Raw genomic sequence first — 23,515 nt, forward strand, 5'->3', positions numbered from 1 at the left:
GGCCCCCGGACGTCGGTGCACCTGCGGGTGCCGACGGGGTGTTCTGGCGTTCCAGCTGGTCTACCGACCCAGGCCTCTTCCCCGGACAGCTGCCCGAGAGCCAGGGCTTAGCCACCCTTGTGTCCTTGTGTCTTTCAGCGGGCCTGGCTGGCAAGGTTCTTGGCGCGTCTCCCACCAGGAGAGGTGAGCGGAAGCCTCTGGGCTCCGAGGGAGGCCCCAGACCCCTTGGCCTGGCATCGGGAAGCGGGGACCCCAGCAGGGACTCCGCAGCTGGGCCTGGGCTGGGGATGCGGGTCCTCATTGTCCGGACGGCACCGAAGTCCCCGTGAGCGTGTGCCCCTGAGCCATCCCAGGGGCAGGGATCGCGAAACGTGGGCCGGGGGGCTGACAAGGCCTGGAAAGCGCGGGCTGGCCGCCCAAGGCCCAGGTGCACCCGAGGCCTCCTGATCAATTGCGGCGTGTCCGGGGGGCCCAGAAAGGGAGTGGACGTGAGACCCGTGGTCTCGGAGGCCACTGTGCCCTTGAGCAACACCTTGTTGCTCAAGGCCCGGCCCATGGCAGGTTTCTGCGGGCTGCACTGGCCCGAGCTCCTGTCCCGTCCTGCAGACGACCAAGGCGTTTGGGGCCCCGGGAGGCCACTTCCGAAGAGCCCACGAGGATTCGTTGAGCTGGCCAGACGGCACGGTTCCACTGGGGCGGGGGGGCAGAAACTGCACGTCCCAGGCCACAGCAGCCGTTGGGGCTCAGCCTCTCACCTGAGACTCTCAAGCACCCGGGATAGGGTCGTGGTGAAGCGGCACTGCACGGGCCGAGTCAGGTCCCTCGTCCAGAGCGGCCAGCGGGCGGTGTGCCTTGCTGCCGTGGTGGAGAGTGACCTGGCTTTCCCCGCTCGGCCGTGGGGGAGCCCTGGGCCCCGGCAACCTTTGGCTTCCCGGGCAGGGGCTCAGGTCCTTGGCTCCCAGGTGGCTCCAGGAGAGGGTGGGCGGCGTCCTGGCCAAACCTCCCGGGCCGCCGCTCTTGGCTCGCCACTCCGGGAGACAGCGGGGACCCGGCCAAAGCCCTGTGGTCCATGCCATGGTCAGGGGCCGTTCTCCAGAAGGCTGGGCTCCCACAGGGACCACGGTCTCCATTGCTTTGGGATGCCCCGGAAAGGGCAGCCGGGCCCTTGGGCCCGGCTCCTTCCTGGCGGACACCTGCCATGCTTGGCTCCGAACTCTGCCGGGCCCCCAGTGGCCAGGACTCCGGGAAAGGGGGCCCTGGGCCGCACGGCAGGCGCTTCAGACCAGGACGTTTGGACAGCTGGTCTCTCCGTCTCTCCTTAGAAACCCATCCACAATCGAGAAGCTCGCCCAGATGAGCACGTCTTGCTTGGCCCCGCCCTGCCCAGAGGTCTCACGTCTCAGGACCCGGGGGCATGGACGCGGTGCGGAATGCAGCCCCGGTAAGCAGCTTCGGGGTGCCCCGAGGCCGCACGCATCGCCACCAGCTTGCTTGGGTCAGTGATGAGAACTCAAGTGGTCTCGAAGAGCGATGATGACCTAAAAATCATGCTCAATAGGATTACGCTGAGGCCCAAGACAGGCGTCTGTGCCGGGATCAGCCTCCCCCAGACCCTGGGGACCCTGGAGGTGCGCCGCAGTTGTGGGCGTGAGGCCATCGTACCCTCGGGGCTCCCCGTGCTGGCCCTGGCCTGTCTGTGCCCGTCAGGGGTCCGCTCGAGGTCGTGAGGCGTTCCGCCCGGCCTCCGGACCCAATCCACCTCGCAGGACAGCTCCCTCGGTGCCATTGCTTAGGAGACCGTTGCCCCTTGTGTCTTTCAGCGGGCCTCGGGGGCCGGAACTTGGTGCGGCGTGACCCAAGAGAGGTGAGTGGAAGACTCTGGGCCTGCAGGGAGATGCCAGGCGCCATGGGCATTGTCCGCGGAGCCCGGATCCCCGCACGGGCCCCGGCTCCAGCACTGTGCTAGGGATGGGGGCTGTGGTGGCCCACACAGCGTGGACCTGCCCATGCACAGCCGCCCTTCAGCAATCCCACGTGCAGGGAATGGGAAAGTTGGGCCAGGTCACTGGCAACGACTGGGGGCTGGGGGCATGCCGCCGTCGTCCCACATGGACCTGAGGCCTCCTTGTACGTCCAGCTGTGTCCTGTGCGCCCGAGAAGAGAGCGGACGTGAGTCCCTTGGTGTCAGGGCCCTCTGTCCCCTTCAGCGAGTGGTTGTCGCTCGAGTCACCCCAGCCGATGGTTCTGGAGAGGGCTGGAGAGGGCAGAGCTCATGAAGAATGCAGCAGACGCCCAAGTGTAAGCAGGGCACGGGAGGCTGCTGAAGTACAGCCCTCGAATGTTTCCTCGGATTTCCCGAGTCAGCAAGGTTTCCCTGGCCCAGGGGAAGAGTGGCGAGCCCCGGGCCACAGCAGGCCATGGGGCTGAGCCGGTCCTCTGAGGCCCCCAGAGGAAGCGCCGCCACAAGGGGAGAGTCAGGACCCTCCTGCAGGGCGGGCCGCGGTCTCCCGCCTTGCGCTGCTTGGTGGGAGACGGTGAGACGCGATTCCCTTTTTCGCCCTGGGCGATCAGGGCCTGGGGGCCACCGCTGGCTGCGAGTGCCAGGGCCCGGGTCCCTAGACCACCGCGGTCCCCATGTGTGGGAAGGCGTCCTTCGGGCCCTCACATCCGGGTGCGCCACGCTTTGCTTGGGGCCCCGGCAGACATCGGGGGAGCACTGGAAATCCCTGTGCTCCAGGCCAGGCTCTGGGGCCTTTCTCAGCAAGGGGAGGCTCCCGCGGGGGCCCGGATCTCCGTGGATTTGGGAAGGCCAGGGATGGGCAGCGGGTCCCTTGTGTCCTGCCCCTTGCCCGCGGACCCGAGCCCTGGGTGGGTCAGCCGCCCGCCTGGACAGCACCGGCCAGGGCTTCGGGCTGGAGAGTTCTTGGTGGCATGGCACGGGCCAGCGAGCACGCCGTTCCGACGGCCGGCCTCCCCCTCCCTCCTTAGGCCCCCATCCCCAAGCGAGGATCTGGCCCTGACCACCAGGTCTTGCATCGCCCAGCCCCGCCGCCAGGTCCCATGCCTCAGGAAGCCGGGGTATGGCGCTGTCCTGAGAGCAGCCTCGGTAAGCAGCTTCTGGGTGGTAGGGGACCTCCCGCGTCGCCTCGGGCGTGCTTGGGTCAATGATGAGAACTCATATGGTCTCGAAGAGCGATGAGGACCTAAAAATCACGCTCAATAGGATTACGCTGAGGCCCAAGGCAGGGGACCGTGCCGGGGTCAGCCTCCCCCAGAGCGTCGGGGCAGTGAGGGTGCGCTGCAGGTGGCCGCGGGAGGAGAACCACCTCTCGAGGCTCTCTGCTGTGGCCCCCGGACGTCGGTGCACCTGCGGGTGCCGACGGGGTGTTCTGGCGTTCCAGCTGGTCTACCGACCCAGGCCTCTTCCCCGGACAGCTGCCCGAGAGCCAGGGCTTAGCCACCCTTGTGTCCTTGTGTCTTTCAGCGGGCCTGGCTGGCAAGGTTCTTGGCGCGTCTCCCACCAGGAGAGGTGAGCGGAAGCCTCTGGGCTCCGAGGGAGGCCCCAGACCCCTTGGCCTGGCATCGGGAAGCGGGGACCCCAGCAGGGACTCCGCAGCTGGGCCTGGGCTGGGGATGCGGGTCCTCATTGTCCGGACGGCACCGAAGTCCCCGTGAGCGTGTGCCCCTGAGCCATCCCAGGGGCAGGGATCGCGAAACGTGGGCCGGGGGGCTGACAAGGCCTGGAAAGCGCGGGCTGGCCGCCCAAGGCCCAGGTGCACCCGAGGCCTCCTGATCAATTGCGGCGTGTCCGGGGGGCCCAGAAAGGGAGTGGACGTGAGACCCGTGGTCTCGGAGGCCACTGTGCCCTTGAGCAACACCTTGTTGCTCAAGGCCCGGCCCATGGCAGGTTTCTGCGGGCTGCACTGGCCCGAGCTCCTGTCCCGTCCTGCAGACGACCAAGGCGTTTGGGGCCCCGGGAGGCCACTTCCGAAGAGCCCACGAGGATTCGTTGAGCTGGCCAGACGGCACGGTTCCACTGGGGCGGGGGGGCAGAAACTGCACGTCCCAGGCCACAGGAGCCGTTGGGGCTCAGCCTCTCACCTGAGACTCTCAAGCACCCGGGATAGGGTCGTGGTGAAGCGGCACTGCACGGGCCGAGTCAGGTCCCTCGTCCAGAGCGGCCAGCGGGCGGTGTGCCTTGCTGCCGTGGTGGAGAGTGACCTGGCTTTCCCCGCTCGGCCGTGGGGGAGCCCTGGGCCCCGGCAACCTTTGGCTTCCCGGGCAGGGGCTCAGGTCCTTGGCTCCCAGGTGGCTCCAGGAGAGGGTGGGCGGCGTCCTGGCCAAACCTCCCGGGCCGCCGCTCTTGGCTCGCCACTCCGGGAGACAGCGGGGACCCGGCCAAAGCCCTGTGGTCCATGCCATGGTCAGGGGCCGTTCTCCAGAAGGCTGGGCTCCCACAGGGACCACGGTCTCCATTGCTTTGGGATGCCCCGGAAAGGGCAGCCGGGCCCTTGGGCCCGGCTCCTTCCTGGCGGACACCTGCCATGCTTGGCTCCGAACTCTGCCGGGCCCCCAGTGGCCAGGACTCCGGGAAAGGGGGCCCTGGGCCGCACGGCAGGCGCTTCAGACCAGGACGTTTGGACAGCTGGTCTCTCCGTCTCTCCTTAGAAACCCATCCACAATCGAGAAGCTCGCCCAGATGAGCACGTCTTGCTTGGCCCCGCCCTGCCCAGAGGTCTCACGTCTCAGGACCCGGGGGCATGGACGCGGTGCGGAATGCAGCCCCGGTAAGCAGCTTCGGGGTGCCCCGAGGCCGCACGCATCGCCACCAGCTTGCTTGGGTCAGTGATGAGAACTCAAGTGGTCTCGAAGAGCGATGATGACCTAAAAATCATGCTCAATAGGATTACGCTGAGGCCCAAGACAGGCGTCTGTGCCGGGATCAGCCTCCCCCAGACCCTGGGGACCCTGGAGGTGCGCCGCAGTTGTGGGCGTGAGGCCATCGTACCCTCGGGGCTCCCCGTGCTGGCCCTGGCCTGTCTGTGCCCGTCAGGGGTCCGCTCGAGGTCGTGAGGCGTTCCGCCCGGCCTCCGGACCCAATCCACCTCGCAGGACAGCTCCCTCGGTGCCATTGCTTAGGAGACCGTTGCCCCTTGTGTCTTTCAGCGGGCCTCGGGGGCCGGAACTTGGTGCGGCGTGACCCAAGAGAGGTGAGTGGAAGACTCTGGGCCTGCAGGGAGATGCCAGGCGCCATGGGCATTGTCCGCGGAGCCCGGATCCCCGCACGGGCCCCGGCTCCAGCACTGTGCTAGGGATGGGGGCTGTGGTGGCCCACACAGCGTGGACCTGCCCATGCACAGCCGCCCTTCAGCAATCCCACGTGCAGGGAATGGGAAAGTTGGGCCAGGTCACTGGCAACGACTGGGGGCTGGGGGCATGCCGCCGTCGTCCCACATGGACCTGAGGCCTCCTTGTACGTCCAGCTGTGTCCTGTGCGCCCGAGAAGAGAGCGGACGTGAGTCCCTTGGTGTCAGGGCCCTCTGTCCCCTTCAGCGAGTGGTTGTCGCTCGAGTCACCCCAGCCGATGGTTCTGGAGAGGGCTGGAGAGGGCAGAGCTCATGAAGAATGCAGCAGACGCCCAAGTGTAAGCAGGGCACGGGAGGCTGCTGAAGTACAGCCCTCGAATGTTTCCTCGGATTTCCCGAGTCAGCAAGGTTTCCCTGGCCCAGGGGAAGAGTGGCGAGCCCCGGGCCACAGCAGGCCATAGGGCTGAGCCGGTCCTCTGAGGCCCCCAGAGGAAGTGCCGCCACAAGGGGAGAGTCAGGACCCTCCTGCAGGGCGGGCCGCGGTCTCCTGCCTTGCGCTGCTTGGTGGGAGACGGTGAGACGCGATTCCCTTTTTCGCCCTGGGCGATCAGGGCCTGGGGGCCACCGCTGGCTGCGAGTGCCAGGGCCCGGGTCCCTAGACCACCGCGGTCCCCATGTGTGGGAAGGCGTCCTTCGGGCCCTCACATCCGGGTGCGCCACGCTTTGCTTGGGGCCCCGGCAGACATCGGGGGAGCACTGGAAATCCCTGTGCTCCAGGCCATGCTCTGGGGCCTTTCTCAGCAAGGGGAGGCTCCCACGGGGGCCCGGATCTCCGTGGATTTGGGAAGGCCAGGGATGGGCAGCGGGTCCCTTGTGTCCTGCCCCTTGCCCGCGGACCCGAGCCCTGGGTGGGTCAGCCGCCCGCCTGGACAGCACCGGCCAGGGCTTCGGGCTGGAGAGTTCTTGGCGGCATGGCACGGGCCAGCGAGCACGCCGTTCCGACGGCCGGCCTCCCCCTCCCTCCTTAGGCCCCCATCCCCAAGCGAGGATCTGGCCCTGACCACCAAGTCTTGCATCGCCCAGCCCCGCCGCCAGGTCCCATGCCTCAGGAAGCCGGGGTATGGCGCTGTCCTGAGAGCAGCCTCGGTAAGCAGCTTCTGGGTGGTAGGGGACCTCCCGCGTCGCCTCGGGCGTGCTTGGGTCAATGATGAGAACTCATATGGTCTCGAAGAGCGATGAGGACCTAAAAATCACGCTCAATAGGATTACGCTGAGGCCCAAGGCAGGGGACCGTGCCGGGGTCAGCCTCCCCCAGAGCGTCGGGGCAGTGAGGGTGCGCTGCAGGTGGCCGCGGGAGGAGAACCACCTCTCGAGGCTCTCTGCTGTGGCCCCTGGACGTCGGTGCACCTGCGGGTGCCGACGGGGTGTTCTGGCGTTCCAGCTGGTCTACCGACCCAGGCCTCTTCCCCGGACAGCTGCCCGAGAGCCAGGGCTTAGCCACCCTTGTGTCCTTGTGTCTTTCAGCGGGCCTGGCTGGCAAGGTTCTTGGCGCGTCTCCCACCAGGAGAGGTGAGCGGAAGCCTCTGGGCTCCGAGGGAGGCCCCAGACCCCTTGGCCTGGCATCGGGAAGCGGGGACCCCAGCAGGGACTCCGCAGCTGGGCCTGGGCTGGGGATGCGGGTCCTCATTGTCCGGACGGCACCGAAGTCCCCGTGAGCGTGTGCCCCTGAGCCATCCCAGGGGCAGGGATCGCGAAACGTGGGCCGGGGGGCTGACAAGGCCTGGAAAGCGCGGGCTGGCCGCCCAAGGCCCAGGTGCACCCGAGGCCTCCTGATCAATTGCGGCGTGTCCGGGGGGCCCAGAAAGGGAGTGGACGTGAGACCCGTGGTCTCGGAGGCCACTGTGCCCTTCAGCAACACCTTGTTGCTCAAGGCCCGGCCCATGGCAGGTTTCTGCGGGCTGCACTGGCCCGAGCTCCTGTCCCGTCCTGCAGACGACCAAGGCGTTTGGGGCCCCGGGAGGCCACTTCCGAAGAGCCCACGAGGATTCGTTGAGCTGGCCAGACGGCACGGTTCCACTGGGGCGGGGGGGCAGAAACTGCACGTCCCAGGCCACAGCAGCCGTTGGGGCTCAGCCTCTCACCTGAGACTCTCAAGCACCCGGGATAGGGTCGTGGTGAAGCGGCACTGCACGGGCCGAGTCAGGTCCCTCGTCCAGAGCGGCCAGCGGGCGGTGTGCCTTGCTGCCGTGGTGGAGAGTGACCTGGCTTTCCCCGCTCGGCCGTGGGGGAGCCCTGGGCCCCGGCAACCTTTGGCTTCCCGGGCAGGGGCTCAGGTCCTTGGCTCCCAGGTGGCTCCAGGAGAGGGTGGGCGGCGTCCTGGCCAAACCTCCCGGGCCGCCGCTCTTGGCTCGCCACTCCGGGAGACAGCGGGGACCCGGCCAAAGCCCTGTGGTCCATGCCATGGTCAGGGGCCGTTCTCCAGAAGGCTGGGCTCCCACAGGGACCACGGTCTCCATTGCTTTGGGATGCCCCGGAAAGGGCAGCCGGGCCCTTGGGCCCGGCTCCTTCCTGGCGGACACCTGCCATGCTTGGCTCCGAACTCTGCCGGGCCCCCAGTGGCCAGGACTCCGGGAAAGGGGGCCCTGGGCCGCACGGCAGGCGCTTCAGACCAGGACGTTTGGACAGCTGGTCTCTCCGTCTCTCCTTAGAAACCCATCCACAATCGAGAAGCTCGCCCAGATGAGCACGTCTTGCTTGGCCCCGCCCTGCCCAGAGGTCTCACGTCTCAGGACCCGGGGGCATGGACGCGGTGCGGAATGCAGCCCCGGTAAGCAGCTTCGGGGTGCCCCGAGGCCGCACGCATCGCCACCAGCTTGCTTGGGTCAGTGATGAGAACTCAAGTGGTCTCGAAGAGCGATGATGACCTAAAAATCATGCTCAATAGGATTACGCTGAGGCCCAAGACAGGCGTCTGTGCCGGGATCAGCCTCCCCCAGACCCTGGGGACCCTGGAGGTGCGCCGCAGTTGTGGGCGTGAGGCCATCGTACCCTCGGGGCTCCCCGTGCTGGCCCTGGCCTGTCTGTGCCCGTCAGGGGTCCGCTCGAGGTCGTGAGGCGTTCCGCCCGGCCTCCGGACCCAATCCACCTCGCAGGACAGCTCCCTCGGTGCCATTGCTTAGGAGACCGTTGCCCCTTGTGTCTTTCAGCGGGCCTCGGGGGCCGGAACTTGGTGCGGCGTGACCCAAGAGAGGTGAGTGGAAGACTCTGGGCCTGCAGGGAGATGCCAGGCGCCATGGGCATTGTCCGCGGAGCCCGGATCCCCGCACGGGCCCCGGCTCCAGCACTGTGCTAGGGATGGGGGCTGTGGTGGCCCACACAGCGTGGACCTGCCCATGCACAGCCGCCCTTCAGCAATCCCACGTGCAGGGAATGGGAAAGTTGGGCCAGGTCACTGGCAACGACTGGGGGCTGGGGGCATGCCGCCGTCGTCCCACATGGACCTGAGGCCTCCTTGTACGTCCAGCTGTGTCCTGTGCGCCCGAGAAGAGAGCGGACGTGAGTCCCTTGGTGTCAGGGCCCTCTGTCCCCTTCAGCGAGTGGTTGTCGCTCGAGTCACCCCAGCCGATGGTTCTGGAGAGGGCTGGAGAGGGCAGAGCTCATGAAGAATGCAGCAGACGCCCAAGTGTAAGCAGGGCACGGGAGGCTGCTGAAGTACAGCCCTCGAATGTTTCCTCGGATTTCCCGAGTCAGCAAGGTTTCCCTGGCCCAGGGGAAGAGTGGCGAGCCCCGGGCCACAGCAGGCCGTGGGGCTGAGCCGGTCCTCTGAGGCCCCCAGAGGAAGCGCCGCCACAAGGGGAGAGTCAGGACCCTCCTGCAGGGCGGGCCGCGGTCTCCTGCCTTGCGCTGCTTGGTGGGAGACGGTGAGACGCGATTCCCTTTTTCGCCCTGGGCGATCAGGGCCTGGGGGCCACCGCTGGCTGCGAGTGCCAGGGCCCGGGTCCCTAGACCACCGCGGTCCCCATGTGTGGGAAGGCGTCCTTCGGGCCCTCACATCCGGGTGCGCCACGCTTTGCTTGGGGCCCCGGCAGACATCGGGGGAGCACTGGAAATCCCTGTGCTCCAGGCCATGCTCTGGGGCCTTTCCTAGCAAGGGGAGGCTCCCACGGGGGCCCGGATCTCCGTGGATTTGGGAAGGCCAGGGATGGGCAGCGGGTCCCTTGTGTCCTGCCCCTTGCCCGCGGACCCGAGCCCTGGGTGGGTCAGCCGCCCGCCTGGACAGCACCGGCCAGGGCTTCGGGCTGGAGAGTTCTTGGCGGCATGGCACGGGCCAGCGAGCACGCCGTTCCGACGGCCGGCCTCCCCCTCCCTCCTTAGGCCCCCATCCCCAAGCGAGGATCTGGCCCTGACCACCAAGTCTTGCATCGCCCAGCCCCGCCGCCAGGTCCCATGCCTCAGGAAGCCGGGGTATGGCGCTGTCCTGAGAGCAGCCTCGGTAAGCAGCTTCTGGGTGGTAGGGGACCTCCCGCGTCGCCTCGGGCGTGCTTGGGTCAATGATGAGAACTCATATGGTCTCGAAGAGCGATGAGGACCTAAAAATCACGCTCAATAGGATTACGCTGAGGCCCAAGGCAGGGGACCGTGCCGGGGTCAGCCTCCCCCAGAGCGTCGGGGCAGTGAGGGTGCGCTGCAGGTGGCCGCGGGAGGAGAACCACCTCTCGAGGCTCTCTGCTGTGGCCCCCGGACGTCGGTGCACCTGCGGGTGCCGACGGGGTGTTCTGGCGTTCCAGCTGGTCTACCGACCCAGGCCTCTTCCCCGGACAGCTGCCCGAGAGCCAGGGCTTAGCCACCCTTGTGTCCTTGTGTCTTTCAGCGGGCCTGGCTGGCAAGGTTCTTGGCGCGTCTCCCACCAGGAGAGGTGAGCGGAAGCCTCTGGGCTCCGAGGGAGGCCCCAGACCCCTTGGCCTGGCATCGGGAAGCGGGGACCCCAGCAGGGACTCCGCAGCTGGGCCTGGGCTGGGGATGCGGGTCCTCATTGTCCGGACGGCACCGAAGTCCCCGTGAGCGTGTGCCCCTGAGCCATCCCAGGGGCAGGGATCGCGAAACGTGGGCCGGGGGGCTGACAAGGCCTGGAAAGCGCGGGCTGGCCGCCCAAGGCCCAGGTGCACCCGAGGCCTCCTGATCAATTGCGGCGTGTCCGGGGGGCCCAGAAAGGGAGTGGACGTGAGACCCGTGGTCTCGGAGGCCACTGTGCCCTTCAGCAACACCTTGTTGCTCAAGGCCCGGCCCATGGCAGGTTTCTGCGGGCTGCACTGGCCCGAGCTCCTGTCCCGTCCTGCAGACGACCAAGGCGTTTGGGGCCCCGGGAGGCCACTTCCGAAGAGCCCACGAGGATTCGTTGAGCTGGCCAGACGGCACGGTTCCACTGGGGCGGGGGGGCAGAAACTGCACGTCCCAGGCCACAGCAGCTGTTGGGGCTCAGCCTCTCACCTGAGACTCTCAAGCACCCGGGATAGGGTCGTGGTGAAGCGGCACTGCACGGGCCGAGTCAGGTCCCTCGTCCAGAGCGGCCAGCGGGCGGTGTGCCTTGCTGCCGTGGTGGAGAGTGACCTGGCTTTCCCCGCTCGGCCGTGGGGGAGCCCTGGGCCCCGGCAACCTTTGGCTTCCCGGGCAGGGGCTCAGGTCCTTGGCTCCCAGGTGGCTCCAGGAGAGGGTGGGCGGCGTCCTGGCCAAACCTCCCGGGCCGCCGCTCTTGGCTCGCCACTCCGGGAGACAGCGGGGACCCGGCCAAAGCCCTGTGGTCCATGCCATGGTCAGGGGCCGTTCTCCAGAAGGCTGGGCTCCCACAGGGACCACGGTCTCCATTGCTTTGGGATGCCCCGGAAAGGGCAGCCGGGCCCTTGGGCCCGGCTCCTTCCTGGCGGACACCTGCCATGCTTGGCTCCGAACTCTGCCGGGCCCCCAGTGGCCAGGACTCCGGGAAAGGGGGCCCTGGGCCGCACGGCAGGCGCTTCAGACCAGGACGTTTGGACAGCTGGTCTCTCCGTCTCTCCTTAGAAACCCATCCACAATCGAGAAGCTCGCCCAGATGAGCACGTCTTGCTTGGCCCCGCCCTGCCCAGAGGTCTCACGTCTCAGGACCCGGGGGCATGGACGCGGTGCGGAATGCAGCCCCGGTAAGCAGCTTCGGGGTGCCCCGAGGCCGCACGCATCGCCACCAGCTTGCTTGGGTCAGTGATGAGAACTCAAGTGGTCTCGAAGAGCGATGATGACCTAAAAGTCATGCTCAATAGGATTACGCTGAGGCCCAAGACAGGCGTCTGTGCCGGGATCAGCCTCCCCCAGACCCTGGGGACCCTGGAGGTGCGCCGCAGTTGTGGGCGTGAGGCCATCGTACCCTCGGGGCTCCCCGTGCTGGCCCTGGCCTGTCTGTGCCCGTCAGGGGTCCGCTCGAGGTCGTGAGGCGTTCCGCCCGGCCTCCGGACCCAATCCACCTCGCAGGACAGCTCCCTCGGTGCCATTGCTTAGGAGACCGTTGCCCCTTGTGTCTTTCAGCGGGCCTCGGGGGCCGGAACTTGGTGCGGCGTGACCCAAGAGAGGTGAGTGGAAGACTCTGGGCCTGCAGGGAGATGCCAGGCGCCATGGGCATTGTCCGCGGAGCCCGGATCCCCGCACGGGCCCCGGCTCCAGCACTGTGCTAGGGATGGGGGCTGTGGTGGCCCACACAGCGTTGACCTGCCCATGCACAGCCGCCCTTCAGCAATCCCACGTGCAGGGAATGGGAAAGTTGGGCCAGGTCACTGGCAACGACTGGGGGCTGGGGGCATGCCGCCGTCGTCCCACATGGACCTGAGGCCTCCTTGTACGTCCAGCTGTGTCCTGTGCGCCCGAGAAGAGAGCGGACGTGAGTCCCTTGGTGTCAGGGCCCTCTGTCCCCTTCAGCGAGTGGTTGTCGCTCGAGTCACCCCAGCCGATGGTTCTGGAGAGGGCTGGAGAGGGCAGAGCTCATGAAGAATGCAGCAGACGCCCAAGTGTAAGCAGGGCACGGGAGGCTGCTGAAGTACAGCCCTCGAATGTTTCCTCGGATTTCCCGAGTCAGCAAGGTTTCCCTGGCCCAGGGGAAGAGTGGCGAGCCCCGGGCCACAGCAGGCCATGGGGCTGAGCCGGTCCTCTGAGGCCCCCAGAGGAAGCGCCGCCACAAGGGGAGAGTCAGGACCCTCCTGCAGGGCGGGCCGCGGTCTCCTGCCTTGCGCTGCTTGGTGGGAGACGGTGAGACGCGATTCCCTTTTTCGCCCTGGGCGATCAGGGCCTGGGGGCCACCGCTGGCTGCGAGTGCCAGGGCCCGGGTCCCTAGACCACCGCGGTCCCCATGTGTGGGAAGGCGTCCTTCGGGCCCTCACATCCGGGGGCGCCACGCTTTGCTTGGGGCCCCGGCAGACATCGGGGGAGCACTGGAAATCCCTGTGCTCCAGGCCATGCTCTGGGGCCTTTCTCAGCAAGGGGAGGCTCCCGCGGGGGCCCGGATCTCCGTGGATTTGGGAAGGCCAGGGATGGGCAGCGGGTCCCTTGTGTCCTGCCCCTTGCCCGCGGACCCGAGCCCTGGGTGGGTCAGCCGCCCGCCTGGACAGCACCGGCCAGGGCTTCGGGCTGGAGAGTTCTTGGCGGCATGGCACGGGCCAGCGAACACGCCGTTCCGACGGCCGGCCTCCCACTCCCTCCTTAGGCCCCCATCCCCAAGCGAGGATCTGGCCCTGACCACCAAGTCTTGCATCGCCCAGCCCCGCCGCCAGGTCCCATGCCTCAGGAAGCCGGGGTATGGCGCTGTCCTGAGAGCAGCCTCGGTAAGCAGCTTCTGGGTGGTAGGGGACCTCCCGCGTCGCCTCGGGCGTGCTTGGGTCAATGATGAGAACTCATATGGTCTCGAAGAGCGATGAGGACCTAAAAATCACGCTCAATAGGATTACGCTGAGGCCCAAGGCAGGGGACCGTGCCGGGGTCAGCCTCCCCCAGAGCGTCGGGGCAGTGAGGGTGCGCTGCAGGTGGCCGCGGGAGGAGAACCACCTCTCGAGGCTCTCTGCTGTGGCCCCCGGACGTCGGTGCACCTGCGGGTGCCGACGGGGTGTTCTGGCGTTCCAGCTGGTCTACCGACCCAGGCCTCTTCCCCGGACAGCTGCCCGAGAGCCAGGGCTTAGCCACCCTTGTGTCCTTGTGTCTTTCAGCGGGCCTGGCTGGCAAGGTTCTTGGCGCGTCTCCCACCAGGAGAGGTGAGCGGAAGCCTCTGGGCTCCGAGGGAGGCCCCAGACCCCTTGGCCTGGCATCGGGAAGCGGGGACCCCAGCAGGGACTCCGCAGCTGGGCCTGGGCTGGGGATGCGGGTCCTCATTGTCCGGACGGCACCGAAGTCCCCGTGAGCGTGTGCCCCTGAGCCATCCCAGGGGCAGGGATCGCGAAACGTGGGCCGGGGGGCTGACAAGGCCTGGAAAGCGCGGGCTGGCCGCCCAAGGCCCAGGTGCACCCGAGGCCTCCTGATCAATTGCGGCGTGTCCGGGGGGCCCAGAAAGGGAGTGGACGTGAGACCCGTGGTCTCGGAGGCCACTGTGCCCTTGAGCAACACCTTGTTGCTCAAGGCCCGGCCCATGGCAGGTTTCTGCGGGCTGCACTGGCCCGAGCTCCTGTCCCGTCCTGCAGACGACCAAGGCGTTTGGGGCCCCGGGAGGCCACTTCCGAAGAGCCCACGAGGATTCGTTGAGCTGGCCAGACGGCACGGTTCCACTGGGGCGGGGGGGCAGAAACTGCACGTCCCAGGCCACAGCAGCCGTTGGGGCTCAGCCTCTCACCTGAGACTCTCAAGCACCCGGGATAGGGTCGTGGTGAAGCGGCACTGCACGGGCCGAGTCAGGTCCCTCGTCCAGAGCGGCCAGCGGGCGGTGTGCCTTGCTGCCGTGGTGGAGAGTGACCTGGCTTTCCCCGCTCGGCCGTGGGGGAGCCCTGGGCCCCGGCAACCTTTGGCTTCCCGGGCAGGGCCTCAGGTCCTTGGCTCCCAGGTGGCTCCAGGAGAGGGTGGGCGGCGTCCTGGCCAAACCTCCCGGGCCGCCGCTCTTGGCTCGCCACTCCGGGAGACAGCGGGGACCCGGCCAAAGCCCTGTGGTCCATGCCATGGTCAGGGGCCGTTCTCCAGAAGGCTGGGCTCCCACAGGGACCACGGTCTCCATTGCTTTGGGATGCCCCGGAAAGGGCAGCCGGGCCCTTGGGCCCGGCTCCTTCCTGGCGGACACCTGCCATGCTTGGCTCCGAACTCTGCCGGGCCCCCAGTGGCCAGGACTCCGGGAAAGGGGGCCCTGGGCCGCACGGCAGGCGCTTCAGACCAGGACGTTTGGACAGCTGGTCTCTCCGTCTCTCCTTAGAAACCCATCCACAATCGAGAAGCTCGCCCAGATGAGCACGTCTTGCTTGGCCCCGCCCTGCCCAGAGGTCTCACGTCTCAGGACCCGGGGGCATGGACGCGGTGCGGAATGCAGCCCCGGTAAGCAGCTTCGGGGTGCCCCGAGGCCGCACGCATCGCCACCAGCTTGCTTGGGTCAGTGATGAGAACTCAAGTGGTCTCGAAGAGCGATGATGACCTAAAAGTCATGCTCAATAGGATTACGCTGAGGCCCAAGACAGGCGTCTGTGCCGGGATCAGCCTCCCCCAGACCCTGGGGACCCTGGAGGTGCGCCGCAGTTGTGGGCGTGAGGCCATCGTACCCTCGGGGCTCCCCGTGCTGGCCCTGGCCTGTCTGTGCCCGTCAGGGGTCCGCTCGAGGTCGTGAGGCGTTCCGCCCGGCCTCCGGACCCAATCCACCTCGCAGGACAGCTCCCTCGGTGCCATTGCTTAGGAGACCGTTGCCCCTTGTGTCTTTCAGCGGGCCTCGGGGGCCGGAACTTGGTGCGGCGTGACCCAAGAGAGGTGAGTGGAAGACTCTGGGCCTGCAGGGAGATGCCAGGCGCCATGGGCATTGTCCGCGGAGCCCGGATCCCCGCACGGGCCCCGGCTCCAGCACTGTGCTAGGGATGGGGGCTGTGGTGGCCCACACAGCGTGGACCTGCCCATGCACAGCCGCCCTTCAGCAATCCCACGTGCAGGGAATGGGAAAGTTGGGCCAGGTCACTGGCAACGACTGGGGGCTGGGGGCATGCCGCCGTCGTCCCACATGGACCTGAGGCCTCCTTGTACGTCCAGCTGTGTCCTGTGCGCCCGAGAAGAGAGCGGACGTGAGTCCCTTGGTGTCAGGGCCCTCTGTCCCCTTCAGCGAGTGGTTGTCGCTCGAGTCACCCCAGCCGATGGTTCTGGAGAGGGCTGGAGAGGGCAGAGCTCATGAAGAATGCAGCAGACGCCCAAGTGTAAGCAGGGCACGGGAGGCTGCTGAAGTACAGCCCTCGAATGTTTCCTCGGATTTCCCGAGTCAGCAAGGTTTCCCTGGCCCAGGGGAAGAGTGGCGAGCCCCGGGCCACAGCAGGCCATGGGGCTGAGCCGGTCCTCTGAGGCCCCCAGAGGAAGCGCCGCCACAAGGGGAGAGTCAGGACCCTCCTGCAGGGCGGGCCGCGGTCTCCCGCCTTGCGCTGCTTGGTGGGAGACGGTGAGACGCGATTCCCTTTTTCGCCCTGGGCGATCAGGGCCTGGGGGCCACCGCTGGCTGCGAGTGCCAGGGCCCGGGTCCCTAGACCACCGCGGTCCCCATGGGTGGGAAGGCGTCCTTCGGGCCCTCACATCCGGGTGCGCCACGCTTTGCTTGGGGCCCCGGCAGACATCGGGGGAGCACTGGAAATCCCTGTGCTCCAGGCCAGGCTCTGGGGCCTTTCTCAGCAAGGGGAGGCTCCCGCGGGGGCCCGGATCTCCGTGGATTTGGGAAGGCCAGGGATGGGCAGCGGGTCCCTTGTGTCCTGCCCCTTGCCCGCGGACCCGAGCCCTGGGTGGGTCAGCCGCCCGCCTGGACAGCACCGGCCAGGGCTTCGGGCTGGAGAGTTCTTGGCGGCATGGCACGGGCCAGCGAGCACGCCGTTCCGACGGCCGGCCTCCCCCTCCCTCCTTAGGCCCCCATCCCCAAGCGAGGATCTGGCCCTGACCACCAGGTCTTGCATCGCCCAGCCCCGCCGCCAGGTCCCATGCCTCAGGAAGCCGGGGTATGGCGCTGTCCTGAGAGCAGCCTCGGTAAGCAGCTTCTGGGTGGTAGGGGACCTCCCGCGTCGCCTCGGGCGTGCTTGGGTCAATGATGAGAACTCATATGGTCTCGAAGAGCGATGAGGACCTAAAAATCACGCTCAATAGGATTACGCTGAGGCCCAAGGCAGGGGACCGTGCCGGGGTCAGCCTCCCCCAGAGCGTCGGGGCAGTGAGGGTGCGCTGCAGGTGGCCGCGGGAGGAGAACCACCTCTCGAGGCTCTCTGCTGTGGCCCCCGGACGTCGGTGCACCTGCGGGTGCCGACGGGGTGTTCTGGCGTTCCAGCTGGTCTACCGACCCAGGCCTCTTCCCCGGACAGCTGCCCGAGAGCCAGGGCTTAGCCACCCTTGTGTCCTTGTGTCTTTCAGCGGGCCTGGCTGGCAAGGTTCTTGGCGCGTCTCCCACCAGGAGAGGTGAGCGGAAGCCTCTGGGCTCCGAGGGAGGCCCCAGACCCCTTGGCCTGGCATCGGGAAGCGGGGACCCCAGCAGGGACTCCGCAGCTGGGCCTGGGCTGGGGATGCGGGTCCTCATTGTCCGGACGGCACCGAAGTCCCCGTGAGCGTGTGCCCCTGAGCCATCCCAGGGGCAGGGATCGCGAAACGTGGGCCGGGGGGCTGACAAGGCCTGGAAAGCGCGGGCTGGCCGCCCAAGGCCCAGGTGCACCCGAGGCCTCCTGATCAATTGCGGCGTGTCCGGGGGGCCCAGAAAGGGAGTGGACGTGAGACCCGTGGTCTCGGAGGCCACTGTGCCCTTGAGCAACACCTTGTTGCTCAAGGCCCGGCCCATGGCAGGTTTCTGCGGGCTGCACTGGCCCGAGCTCCTGTCCCGTCCTGCAGACGACCAAGGCGTTTGGGGCCCCGGGAGGCCACTTCCGAAGAGCCCACGAGGATTCGTTGAGCTGGCCAGACGGCACGGTTCCACTGGGGCGGGGGGGCAGAAACTGCACGTCCCAGGCCACAGCAGCCGTTGGGGCTCAGCCTCTCACCTGAGACTCTCAAGCACCCGGGATAGGGTCGTGGTGAAGCGGCACTGCACGGGCCGAGTCAGGTCCCTCGTCCAGAGCGGCCAGCGGGCGGTGTGCCTTGCTGCCGTGGTGGAGAGTGACCTGGCTTTCCCCGCTCGGCCGTGGGGGAGCCCTGGGCCCCGGCAACCTTTGGCTTCCCGGGCAGGGCCTCAGGTCCTTGGCTCCCAGGTGGCTCCAGGAGAGGGTGGGCGGCGTCCTGGCCAAACCTCCCGGGCCGCCGCTCTTGGCTCGCCACTCCGGGAGACAGCGGGGACCCGGCCAAAGCCCTGTGGTCCATGCCATGGTCAGGGGCCGTTCTCCAGAAGGCTGGGCTCCCACAGGGACCACGGTCTCCATTGCTTTGGGATGCCCCGGAAAGGGCAGCCGGGCCCTTGGGCCCGGCTCCTTCCTGGCGGACACCTGCCATGCTTGGCTCCGAACTCTGCCGGGCCCCCAGTGGCCAGGACTCCGGGAAAGGGGGCCCTGGGCCGCACGGCAGGCGCTTCAGACCAGGACGTTTGGACAGCTGGTCTCTCCGTCTCTCCTTAGAAACCCATCCACAATCGAGAAGCTCGCCCAGATGAGCACGTCTTGCTTGGCCCCGCCCTGCCCAGAGGTCTCACGTCTCAGGACCCGGGGGCATGGACGCGGTGCGGAATGCAGCCCCGGTAAGCAGCTTCGGGGTGCCCCGAGGCCGCACGCATCGCCACCAGCTTGCTTGGGTCAGTGATGAGAACTCAAGTGGTCTCGAAGAGCGATGATGACCTAAAAGTCATGCTCAATAGGATTACGCTGAGGCCCAAGACAGGCGTCTGTGCCGGGATCAGCCTCCCCCAGACCCTGGGGACCCTGGAGGTGCGCCGCAGTTGTGGGCGTGAGGCCATCGTACCCTCGGGGCTCCCCGTGCTGGCCCTGGCCTGTCTGTGCCCGTCAGGGGTCCGCTCGAGGTCGTGAGGCGTTCCGCCCGGCCTCCGGACCCAATCCACCTCGCAGGACAGCTCCCTCGGTGCCATTGCTTAGGAGACCGTTGCCCCTTGTGTCTTTCAGCGGGCCTCGGGGGCCGGAACTTGGTGCGGCGTGACCCAAGAGAGGTGAGTGGAAGACTCTGGGCCTGCAGGGAGATGCCAGGCGCCATGGGCATTGTCCGCGGAGCCCGGATCCCCGCACGGGCCCCGGCTCCAGCACTGTGCTAGGGATGGGGGCTGTGGTGGCCCACACAGCGTGGACCTGCCCATGCACAGCCGCCCTTCAGCAATCCCACGTGCAGGGAATGGGAAAGTTGGGCCAGGTCACTGGCAACGACTGGGGGCTGGGGGCATGCCGCCGTCGTCCCACATGGACCTGAGGCCTCCTTGTACGTCCAGCTGTGTCCTGTGCGCCCGAGAAGAGAGCGGACGTGAGTCCCTTGGTGTCAGGGCCCTCTGTCCCCTTCAGCGAGTGGTTGTCGCTCGAGTCACCCCAGCCGATGGTTCTGGAGAGGGCTGGAGAGGGCAGAGCTCATGAAGAATGCAGCAGACGCCCAAGTGTAAGCAGGGCACGGGAGGCTGCTGAAGTACAGCCCTCGAATGTTTCCTCGGATTTCCCGAGTCAGCAAGGTTTCCCTGGCCCAGGGGAAGAGTGGCGAGCCCCGGGCCACAGCAGGCCATGGGGCTGAGCCGGTCCTCTGAGGCCCCCAGAGGAAGCGCCGCCACAAGGGGAGAGTCAGGACCCTCCTGCAGGGCGGGCCGCGGTCTCCCGCCTTGCGCTGCTTGGTGGGAGACGGTGAGACGCGATTCCCTTTTTCGCCCTGGGCGATCAGGGCCTGGGGGCCACCGCTGGCTGCGAGTGCCAGGGCCCGGGTCCCTAGACCACCGCGGTCCCCATGGGTGGGAAGGCGTCCTTCGGGCCCTCACATCCGGGTGCGCCACGCTTTGCTTGGGGCCCCGGCAGACATCGGGGGAGCACTGGAAATCCCTGTGCTCCAGGCCAGGCTCTGGGGCCTTTCTCAGCAAGGGGAGGCTCCCGCGGGGGCCCGGATCTCCGTGGATTTGGGAAGGCCAGGGATGGGCAGCGGGTCCCTTGTGTCCTGCCCCTTGCCCGCGGACCCGAGCCCTGGGTGGGTCAGCCGCCCGCCTGGACAGCACCGGCCAGGGCTTCGGGCTGGAGAGTTCTTGGCGGCATGGCACGGGCCAGCGAGCACGCCGTTCCGACGGCCGGCCTCCCCCTCCCTCCTTAGGCCCCCATCCCCAAGCGAGGATCTGGCCCTGACCACCAGGTCTTGCATCGCCCAGCCCCGCCGCCAGGTCCCATGCCTCAGGAAGCCGGGGTATGGCGCTGTCCTGAGAGCAGCCTCGGTAAGCAGCTTCTGGGTGGTAGGGGACCTCCCGCGTCGCCTCGGGCGTGCTTGGGTCAATGATGAGAACTCATATGGTCTCGAAGAGCGATGAGGACCTAAAAATCACGCTCAATAGGATTACGCTGAGGCCCAAGGCAGGGGACCGTGCCGGGGTCAGCCTCCCCCAGAGCGTCGGGGCAGTGAGGGTGCGCTGCAGGTGGCCGCGGGAGGAGAACCACCTCTCGAGGCTCTCTGCTGTGGCCCCCGGACGTCGGTGCACCTGCGGGTGCCGACGGGGTGTTCTGGCGTTCCAGCTGGTCTACCGACCCAGGCCTCTTCCCCGGACAGCTGCCCGAGAGCCAGGGCTTAGCCACCCTTGTGTCCTTGTGTCTTTCAGCGGGCCTGGCTGGCAAGGTTCTTGGCGCGTCTCCCACCAGGAGAGGTGAGCGGAAGCCTCTGGGCTCCGAGGGAGGCCCCAGACCCCTTGGCCTGGCATCGGGAAGCGGGGACCCCAGCAGGGACTCCGCAGCTGGGCCTGGGCTGGGGATGCGGGTCCTCATTGTCCGGACGGCACCGAAGTCCCCGTGAGCGTGTGCCCCTGAGCCATCCCAGGGGCAGGGATCGCGAAACGTGGGCCGGGGGGCTGACAAGGCCTGGAAAGCGCGGGCTGGCCGCCCAAGGCCCAGGTGCACCCGAGGCCTCCTGATCAATTGCGGCGTGTCCGGGGGGCCCAGAAAGGGAGTGGACGTGAGACCCGTGGTCTCGGAGGCCACTGTGCCCTTGAGCAACACCTTGTTGCTCAAGGCCCGGCCCATGGCAGGTTTCTGCGGGCTGCACTGGCCCGAGCTCCTGTCCCGTCCTGCAGACGACCAAGGCGTTTGGGGCCCCGGGAGGCCACTTCCGAAGAGCCCACGAGGATTCGTTGAGCTGGCCAGACGGCACGGTTCCACTGGGGCGGGGGGGCAGAAACTGCACGTCCCAGGCCACAGCAGCCGTTGGGGCTCAGCCTCTCACCTGAGACTCTCAAGCACCCGGGATAGGGTCGTGGTGAAGCGGCACTGCACGGGCCGAGTCAGGTCCCTCGTCCAGAGCGGCCAGCGGGCGGTGTGCCTTGCTGCCGTGGTGGAGAGTGACCTGGCTTTCCCCGCTCGGCCGTGGGGGAGCCCTGGGCCCCGGCAACCTTTGGCTTCCCGGGCAGGGGCTCAGGTCCTTGGCTCCCAGGTGGCTCCAGGAGAGGGTGGGCGGCGTCCTGGCCAAACCTCCCGGGCCGCCGCTCTTGGCTCGCCACTCCGGGAGACAGCGGGGACCCGGCCAAAGCCCTGTGGTCCATGCCATGGTCAGGGGCCGTTCTCCAGAAGGCTGGGCTCCCACAGGGACCACGGTCTCCATTGCTTTGGGATGCCCCGGAAAGGGCAGCCGGGCCCTTGGGCCCGGCTCCTTCCTGGCGGACACCTGCCATGCTTGGCTCCGAACTCTGCCGGGCCCCCAGTGGCCAGGACTCCGGGAAAGGGGGCCCTGGGCCGCACGGCAGGCGCTTCAGACCAGGACGTTTGGACAGCTGGTCTCTCCGTCTCTCCTTAGAAACCCATCCACAATCGAGAAGCTCGCCCAGATGAGCACGTCTTGCTTGGCCCCGCCCTGCCCAGAGGTCTCACGTCTCAGGACCCGGGGGCATGGACGCGGTGCGGAATGCAGCCCCGGTAAGCAGCTTCGGGGTGCCCCGAGGCCGCACGCATCGCCACCAGCTTGCTTGGGTCAGTGATGAGAACTCAAGTGGTCTCGAAGAGCGATGATGACCTAAAAATCATGCTCAATAGGATTACGCTGAGGCCCAAGACAGGCGTCTGTGCCGGGATCAGCCTCCCCCAGACCCTGGGGACCCTGGAGGTGCGCCGCAGTTGTGGGCGTGAGGCCATCGTACCCTCGGGGCTCCCCGTGCTGGCCCTGGCCTGTCTGTGCCCGTCAGGGGTCCGCTCGAGGTCGTGAGGCGTTCCGCCCGGCCTCCGGACCCAATCCACCTCGCAGGACAGCTCCCTCGGTGCCATTGCTTAGGAGACCGTTGCCCCTTGTGTCTTTCAGCGGGCCTCGGGGGCCGGAACTTGGTGCGGCGTGACCCAAGAGAGGTGAGTGGAAGACTCTGGGCCTGCAGGGAGATGCCAGGCGCCATGGGCATTGTCCGCGGAGCCCGGATCCCCGCACGGGCCCCGGCTCCAGCACTGTGCTAGGGATGGGGGCTGTGGTGGCCCACACAGCGTGGACCTGCCCATGCACAGCCGCCCTTCAGCAATCCCACGTGCAGGGAATGGGAAAGTTGGGCCAGGTCACTGGCAACGACTGGGGGCTGGGGGCATGCCGCCGTCGTCCCACATGGACCTGAGGCCTCCTTGTACGTCCAGCTGTGTCCTGTGCGCCCGAGAAGAGAGCGGACGTGAGTCCCTTGGTGTCAGGGCCCTCTGTCCCCTTCAGCGAGTGGTTGTCGCTCGAGTCACCCCAGCCGATGGTTCTGGAGAGGGCTGGAGAGGGCAGAGCTCATGAAGAATGCAGCAGACGCCCAAGTGTAAGCAGGGCACGGGAGGCTGCTGAAGTACAGCCCTCGAATGTTTCCTCGGATTTCCCGAGTCAGCAAGGTTTCCCTGGCCCAGGGGAAGAGTGGCGAGCCCCGGGCCACAGCAGGCCATGGGGCTGAGCCGGTCCTCTGAGGCCCCCAGAGGAAGCGCCGCCACAAGGGGAGAGTCAGGACCCTCCTGCAGGGCGGGCCGCGGTCTCCTGCCTTGCGCTGCTTGGTGGGAGACGGTGAGACGCGATTCCCTTTTTCGCCCTGGGCGATCAGGGCCTGGGGGCCACCGCTGGCTGCGAGTGCCAGGGCCCGGGTCCCTAGACCACCGCGGTCCCCATGTGTGGGAAGGCGTCCTTCGGGCCCTCACATCCGGGTGCGCCACGCTTTGCTTGGGGCCCCGGCAGACATCGGGGGAGCACTGGAAATCCCTGTGCTCCAGGCCATGCTCTGGGGCCTTTCCTAGCAAGGGGAGGCTCCCACGGGGGCCCGGATCTCCGTGGATTTGGGAAGGCCAGGGATGGGCAGCGGGTCCCTTGTGTCCTGCCCCTTGCCCGCGGACCCGAGCCCTGGGTGGGTCAGCCGCCCGCCTGGACAGCACCGGCCAGGGCTTCGGGCTGGAGAGTTCTTGGCGGCATGGCACGGGCCAGCGAGCACGCCGTTCCGACGGCCGGCCTCCCCCTCCCTCCTTAGGCCCCCATCCCCAAGCGAGGATCTGGCCCTGACCACCAAGTCTTGCATCGCCCAGCCCCGCCGCCAGGTCCCATGCCTCAGGAAGCCGGGGTATGGCGCTGTCCTGAGAGCAGCCTCGGTAAGCAGCTTCTGGGTGGTAGGGGACCTCCCGCGTCGCCTCGGGCGTGCTTGGGTCAATGATGAGAACTCATATGGTCTCGAAGAGCGATGAGGACCTAAAAATCACGCTCAATAGGATTACGCTGAGGCCCAAGGCAGGGGACCGTGCCGGGGTCAGCCTCCCCCAGAGCGTCGGGGCAGTGAGGGTGCGCTGCAGGTGGCCGCGGGAGGAGAACCACCTCTCGAGGCTCTCTGCTGTGGCCCCCGGACGTCGGTGCACCTGCGGGTGCCGACGGGGTGTTCTGGCGTTCCAGCTGGTCTACCGACCCAGGCCTCTTCCCCGGACAGCTGC

The 23,515-nt window shown here is 67.6% G+C and overlaps 14 non-coding genes across 14 annotated transcripts; all 14 read left to right on the forward strand.

The window, feature by feature from the left end:
- The first annotated feature begins 1,493 nt into the window (after window positions 1-1,493).
- LOC123945666 lies at window positions 1,494-1,574 on the forward strand. Its single transcript, XR_006819483.1, has one exon. It is a non-coding gene; the product is annotated as a small nucleolar RNA SNORD115 (small nucleolar RNA).
- A 1,584-nt stretch (window positions 1,575-3,158) lies between these two features.
- On the forward strand, window positions 3,159-3,239 carry LOC123945513. Its single transcript, XR_006819336.1, has one exon. It is a non-coding gene; the product is annotated as a small nucleolar RNA SNORD115 (small nucleolar RNA).
- Window positions 3,240-4,839: 1,600 nt separating this feature from the next.
- LOC123945667 lies at window positions 4,840-4,920 on the forward strand. Its single transcript, XR_006819484.1, has one exon. It is a non-coding gene; the product is annotated as a small nucleolar RNA SNORD115 (small nucleolar RNA).
- A 1,584-nt stretch (window positions 4,921-6,504) lies between these two features.
- LOC123945514 lies at window positions 6,505-6,585 on the forward strand. Its single transcript, XR_006819337.1, has one exon. It is a non-coding gene; the product is annotated as a small nucleolar RNA SNORD115 (small nucleolar RNA).
- A 1,600-nt stretch (window positions 6,586-8,185) lies between these two features.
- LOC123945668 lies at window positions 8,186-8,266 on the forward strand. The gene has a single exon (XR_006819485.1). It is a non-coding gene; the product is annotated as a small nucleolar RNA SNORD115 (small nucleolar RNA).
- A 1,584-nt stretch (window positions 8,267-9,850) lies between these two features.
- On the forward strand, window positions 9,851-9,931 carry LOC123945515. The gene has a single exon (XR_006819338.1). It is a non-coding gene; the product is annotated as a small nucleolar RNA SNORD115 (small nucleolar RNA).
- Window positions 9,932-11,531: 1,600 nt separating this feature from the next.
- LOC123945059 lies at window positions 11,532-11,612 on the forward strand. Its single transcript, XR_006818981.1, has one exon. It is a non-coding gene; the product is annotated as a small nucleolar RNA SNORD115 (small nucleolar RNA).
- A 1,584-nt stretch (window positions 11,613-13,196) lies between these two features.
- On the forward strand, window positions 13,197-13,277 carry LOC123945516. The gene has a single exon (XR_006819339.1). It is a non-coding gene; the product is annotated as a small nucleolar RNA SNORD115 (small nucleolar RNA).
- A 1,600-nt stretch (window positions 13,278-14,877) lies between these two features.
- Window positions 14,878-14,958, forward strand: LOC123945061. Its single transcript, XR_006818983.1, has one exon. It is a non-coding gene; the product is annotated as a small nucleolar RNA SNORD115 (small nucleolar RNA).
- Window positions 14,959-16,542: 1,584 nt separating this feature from the next.
- Window positions 16,543-16,623, forward strand: LOC123945517. The gene has a single exon (XR_006819340.1). It is a non-coding gene; the product is annotated as a small nucleolar RNA SNORD115 (small nucleolar RNA).
- Window positions 16,624-18,223: 1,600 nt separating this feature from the next.
- Window positions 18,224-18,304, forward strand: LOC123945062. The gene has a single exon (XR_006818984.1). It is a non-coding gene; the product is annotated as a small nucleolar RNA SNORD115 (small nucleolar RNA).
- A 1,584-nt stretch (window positions 18,305-19,888) lies between these two features.
- Window positions 19,889-19,969, forward strand: LOC123945518. The gene has a single exon (XR_006819341.1). It is a non-coding gene; the product is annotated as a small nucleolar RNA SNORD115 (small nucleolar RNA).
- Window positions 19,970-21,569: 1,600 nt separating this feature from the next.
- Window positions 21,570-21,650, forward strand: LOC123945669. The gene has a single exon (XR_006819486.1). It is a non-coding gene; the product is annotated as a small nucleolar RNA SNORD115 (small nucleolar RNA).
- Window positions 21,651-23,234: 1,584 nt separating this feature from the next.
- On the forward strand, window positions 23,235-23,315 carry LOC123945519. Its single transcript, XR_006819342.1, has one exon. It is a non-coding gene; the product is annotated as a small nucleolar RNA SNORD115 (small nucleolar RNA).
- Window positions 23,316-23,515: the final 200 nt, after the last annotated feature.

This window comes from Meles meles, chromosome 6 (genome assembly GCF_922984935.1).
Source record: "Meles meles chromosome 6, mMelMel3.1 paternal haplotype, whole genome shotgun sequence".
NCBI lineage: Eukaryota > Metazoa > Chordata > Mammalia > Carnivora > Mustelidae > Meles > Meles meles.